The following is a 6,000-nucleotide window of genomic DNA, read 5'->3' on the forward strand; positions in this document are numbered from 1 at the left end:
CGGTGACAGCCGAGGTAGCTTGAGGCTTGACGTTCAAAATGGCGTTGGGGGCGGGGGTAAAAAACCATGACAACTACTCCTCACTCTCAATAATAACTTGTAACATTTTGGTAGCCAAAGGTCAAGGTCACTGTGACCTTATGTATTTCCCTTTGTGGTGGATAAATCTCAAAAAATCCATGACGTAATTTAATATGTGATACAAATATTCACTTTGATTCAGATAACAAATATTTGAATCTGGTGGTCAAAGGTCTAGGTCAAGGACCTTGCATTCTTGAGAAAATTATATATCATAAATGCCTGTAGGGATGTTTTTTCAAATTTGGTACAAATATTCACTTGCACTTTTGTCATTCATCGGTGACCTCCAGAAGGCTCAACAGTGGTATCTGGACTCTCAGACCCAGCTCCCTCCACACTCATGATAGGTTGTCTACCAACCAATACCGACACATTTTTTGGTAATTTGTCTTCTTTGCTGTGGCCGTTTATGATCCGATCAACAACACAGCCAAGCTAACTGAATCCCTTGATGCGGGCACCTTTTGCTGTGGCCATTTATGATCCCATCAGCAACTATACAACAAACAAAACACCAACCCTTAATGAGGGCACCAAATAGTACCACCAAAGTCTTTGGTCATTCCTCTACTTTGCTCCCACAGTTTCTGATCCAATCAGCAACATAACCAGACCAACTGTAAGCCCTTGATGTGGGCACCCACAAATACCTACATATTCTTCAGTCAATCCTCTTCATTGTTGTGGCGGTTTATTATCTGATCATTAACCCTCTAGGCGCCACAGGCGACTATAGTCGACAAGATGCGGTACTGAATAAAACGGCCGATTTAGTCAAATAGGGTGTCATATTTCGTTCGACTTCCACTCCACTAGATGGCAGACATGTCATACGTCATCCCCGAGTCGAAAAAAGGACACGCTTTAAACAAAACTTTCTAGCTACAGCGCAGTGAATCAGTGTATGAAATACCGGAGCTAGTGTGCGTGTGAGCCACTTTGTCAGAGCGATATTGTCAACGTCAGCGAGTATTTGCATTAGATTATCGTCTAATGGCATCAAAAAAGTTTACCTGAAATGAAGTGTTGGGTCTTCTATTCGCGGACCCTGATTCTGAAGGGGAATATCTGCCTTCAGAAAATGACGGTGATTCGTTTAGTGAGGCTTCAGATGCGTCCCTGCCTTGCAATGATGCAGCTGGACAAAGTGAGAGTTTACTCCATAGTTTAGCTTACACCAAGCACAAACGTTGAATCGTTTGCCCAATGTCACTGGTGGGAATAATGTTTCACAGGTTCGGAGTGTTCATCGGGAAGTTAGCAGGGTGTTAGTGGTGTGGCGAACGAGGCTGGAGGTAGCCTAATATCCATAGCGCTAGCTTCTGTCTTCTGAACGTGTGCCTCTCCACAATCGCGGCGACAGTAACGTGGTGGAGCCTTTGTCTAATGCCACTGGGTATGTTAGACGAGGTCGAAGTGCTCATAGGACAGTTAGGGGGGAACGTAGTGGCAGTGTGGGGAGTCGCAATGAGAATGACAGTAGGCCTAGTCCGAGCTGCGCAAATTCTCTCCACTCGGCGCGCGCGAGGCAGATCTGGCCATGCTGCTCGCATGGTGGAGGTGGTGACACGCTCTCTCCCTCTCCCACACACACACACACACATTAGGTCATGCATAGTCTATCACAAGATCATGGGAATGCCGGCCCTGTATGGATAGGGATAGGGAGTCATTATCTCTACAGCAAAAGGCCTGCTACATAAAAAAAAAAAGTCAGCCATTTAGTAATGATTTACACTGTTGATTTGCTATCTACTTCCCTGATCATTTAGGACATACAGTACACTATGTGTTCCTTTTTGTGTGTTCATGTCCTTGTGATGTGTGTGTCTTTGTCAGCTAAGAAAAAAAACAAAAAAACATCAACAAAAAGAAAAAAAATACTAACATTGTCGTCTTGTCTCGTCATCTCACTCCTGATCTGTGCCTTGCCGTGGCAAATGAGCTTTTGAACTAAACAGGTCTTGTCTACTTGTGTTTGTGTGTCATCTGAATAATATATATGTGCCCCATACATGGAATCAGAGTGCCTACTGTATGTAGTAAATGGAAAATCTCTACAGCAAAAGGCCAGTCTACCGCTACATGCATTTGGTTTGTTTCTGCCATTTATTAGTAATGATTTACACAGTTTGTTCACTACTTACTATTTACCTGAGCATTCAGTATTGTGCAATATAGCATTCAGAAGGTGAGGGACATTTTGGGGGGAAAGAAGTGGTGCATTTATCATTCAAACATGCAACTTTTCATGAAAATTCTATAATCCAAGATGGCCGCCACCATATGACGTCATAATATGCAAATTAGATATAAACATTTAATCTCTACATACACTTTGGGTCATCCTTAATATTTCTCTAATTTACATAAAGTCTCTATCTCTTATCACTTTTAAGATATAGCCTTTTGAAATGAAGATGTCAAAATTGATCGTTTCGGAAAAAAACCTCTGGCGCCTAAAGGGTTAACATACCCAGTCAAACCGCAAGCCTTTGATGCAGACACCAACAAATACCAGCAAATATTTAGTACCAACTACCAACCAATGTCACAAATTCTTCAGTCATTCCTGTTTTTGCTATGCCCATTTATGATCCGTTCAGCAACATACCAACATACCAAGCAATATCATAAATTCTCCAGTCATTCCTCTTCATTACTGTGGACACTTATGATCTGATCAACAACATACACAGACGACACGCAAGCCCTTGATGTAGGCACCAACAACTGCCACTCCAGAAACACAACAGCAGCGTCTCAGAGTCAATTCAGGTTACAACATGACCCAAAATAGCATGTGAGTGCCATAGCCATTGGCTTGCCTTTTCAGCAGCCTCCGATATTTGTTACAGCTCCTTTCAGTGACCGTCCTCAAAAAAAGTCTAACAGAAGTTTTGTGGCTGATTATATTTGGGTGGTGAAAGGTCAATATTATTCTGACCTCACAAAAAAAAAAACTATTTCACTATTCACTAAAAAATATTTTTACAACTTGAACATGATATCCTGGAAACACAAGAGTATTGTTATTATTGTTATTATCACATGATAATAACATTGTTATTTTTCATGTGATACATTGTTTTAACATGGGAAAATGTTAATCTAGCTTGGCATTACTCCATTAGCCCAACACAGCAGACAGCAGTCATATGCAGGAATTAAAGTGGGAGGAACGCAGTTCCGCCACCTCGGATAATTTAATAATAAATATATTCTTTCATACCAACGATACAGCGCGATTATATTGTTAAAATAAATGGGTAGTTAATTTTCGCGTGTACAGAGATGACCAAGAAGCTATCAATTCTTGTCCAAAAAGTATTGCTACACCACGATACTCAATATGTTGTCCAACGGTGAGTAATTTTTCCCCGTTGCACCGACACTGGATTTTAGGGTTCCCCCACCTGCCAAATCCCACTTTAACCACTGGTCATATGGCATGCAATGGAAACAGATTCACAAGTAATGTACATTATCATGTTTTCAATGTTTCAGACACATTTCCTTGTGGGACCCTAACATGAAGCTAGGTGGTTATACCATGTCAGAGTGTCTGCTTTAAAACAACTTGTACTAATAAGCAGGGTCTACAGACATGTTTTTATGATGGATGGACATCGAGGTACAGTAGGCTACAAAACAAGTAAAGCCCAGGAGAGTACTGCCTGACTTGCTATATATACGAACACTCAATACCCAAAGTAACCATCACGTCCTTGTCCACGGGGACAGCCATGGCCTACTAGTTAGTGCTTCGGCCTTGTAACTGAAGGGTTGCCGGTTCAAACCCCGACCAGTAGGAACGGCTGAAGTGCCCTCGGGGACTCATTGGTCCCCGAGCGCCGTTAGAAGGTTTTAAAAAATTATCTGTGTGGGCTAAAACACTGTTTACGTGTGGTCGAAAGACCCAAAATAAAATATCTGGGTATGTGTGTACAGGGCCTAAGTTGTGCTAAATTTGAAATAACTCCCTCAAGGTGTTTCCAGGATATTGTGTTCAAGGTGTAAAAATACAGTAGGCATGTTGTTTTTTTGAGAGGTCACAGTAACATTGACCACTCACATCTAATCAGTTCATCTTTGAGTGTAAGTGACTGTATGTGCCGAATTTGAAAGAAAAAAAAAACTTCCTATAGGCATTCCTCACAAGAATGTGAGGTCACAATGACCTTGACCTATGACCTTTGACCATCAAATTCAAATTAATTTGTTATCTGTGAGTGAAAGGCCCTTTCCGAAACTAGCTACACTCTCTCCCTAGCCACTTGCCCTCCTAACCATAGTAGGAAACTGATCAGTATTTATACCAGACATGAGTCTCTACACTAGCCTAGAAATCTAGACGCACCCTAGCGGCGGCAAATTAATTTGCTCAGCCTGTACATCTAGTATCAAACCATAGGGATTTCTATTGGCTGACGCCGTGGACCTCATCCAATCACAGCGCCCTATTTTGTTAGAGAGTCTTAAGGCGGGCTTAACAGGATAACGACAGTCCTGCGACGGTGAACAACAAGGAAGGTGGCTATGGCTGGTGGCCGGTTGTTTGAATCGGCGTTGGCGTCAACTTTGGAGAAGTTGGACTTCTTCTTTTTTTCTTTGAAAGTTGAGCAACACAATGCACTTCGTCATTCCTTTCGAAGAAGGATGTATTTGCCGTTTTGCCGACCGGATACGGATATGGTCGTAGCGCTGGCCTATTGCATGCCTAGGCAGTTTGAAAGACAATTCTCTGCCTGCCCCTTGGATTAAGCGAGGTGAATGGTTCGATGCCAGACTATACATCAATGATATAGGATGGCCCGCCAGGCTATCTCTACACTACAGTCATGGTGACCCTCAATATTTACATCAGTCTACATTCTTTTGTAACCTTATTCAATCAAATTATTTAAAAGTGCATTGTTTGAAATTGGAATACAATAAATATGCTGCCTGTATCTTTTATCTTATTATTGGTTTACAAAAGTTAGGCTACATTAAGCAATGACTTCTGGGAATTTTAAAACCGAATGCGTCTACTTCCTTCAGCACGGGGAATTGCCGATCTAGCATGCCTTGATCCTCAGAATTTTCCCCTTATAAAAGCTAATAAACTGCCCCCAAATGCACTTCGAAACATAAGAGAATGTCTGCTTAAGTGAAGGTGCTACGGTTGAAAATCTGCAGTCGGAATTGACACATCTCGCCACGCACTGGGACAGCCTGAAAAAGTCTCCTCAACGAGTATACAGTCAAAGCGTCGGACTTTATGATACCGCGGAGATATAGGAAGATACAGAAATAAACCTGGTAAGCAAGAAATGTGCTACCTGCAAGAATTGTGCAATCTGTTGCTATTTCCTTCTCCAGCAGTTAAACCTCTTTACCTGTGCCTACAACTATATATGGTTAGCAAATTAATTCCTACTAACACTGTCATGTACTCAAGTGGCATGCAAACTGAGTTTTTCCACTCTTAAATTAATCAAGAATCGCCTAAGGACACGATTGTCACAGGATAATTTGGAGGCCTTTATGCTGATGGCGACAGAGAAAGAGGTCCTATAATTAACTTGGATGCTGATGACGTGATAGACAGGATTGCGGAGAAGAGCAAGCTCCTTCGCACCTTGTTAACTGCATGACGTTAATTAAGACACGTTTGTGGAGCGGCTGCTCGGATAGGTTTCCCGTTTACCAACAAAACTACATTCGCGCGCAGCCGTGGGGCAGAAGACGCTTGGTGCCACAACGTTATAAACTTACCTAAACTTAGACCTAAATAGTAGACCTAAATAGTCGGCTGCTGTAAGCTACAATCAGAATTTTTTATATACCCCTGGTCCCCTGTTGTCTCAATGATAATAACATCTCATTTCAGGCTATATTTCAGAGTTTGCCGTTCATTTGCATTAACATCGT

The 6,000-nt window shown here is 41.9% G+C and overlaps 1 long non-coding RNA gene across 1 annotated transcript in view; it reads right to left on the minus strand.

Moving 5' to 3' along the window:
- Positions 1 to 5,224, minus strand: part of LOC121712289 — a 170,356-nt gene extending 165,132 nt beyond the window's left edge. The window contains exon 1 of the long non-coding RNA XR_006032574.1: positions 5,106 to 5,224. This is a non-coding gene — a long non-coding RNA (uncharacterized LOC121712289). The remainder of the gene's footprint in view (positions 1 to 5,105) is intronic.
- Positions 5,225 to 6,000: the final 776 nt, after the last annotated feature.

The sequence above is a fragment of the Alosa sapidissima genome, chromosome 6 (assembly GCF_018492685.1).
Source record: "Alosa sapidissima isolate fAloSap1 chromosome 6, fAloSap1.pri, whole genome shotgun sequence".
Lineage (NCBI taxonomy): Eukaryota > Metazoa > Chordata > Actinopteri > Clupeiformes > Clupeidae > Alosa > Alosa sapidissima.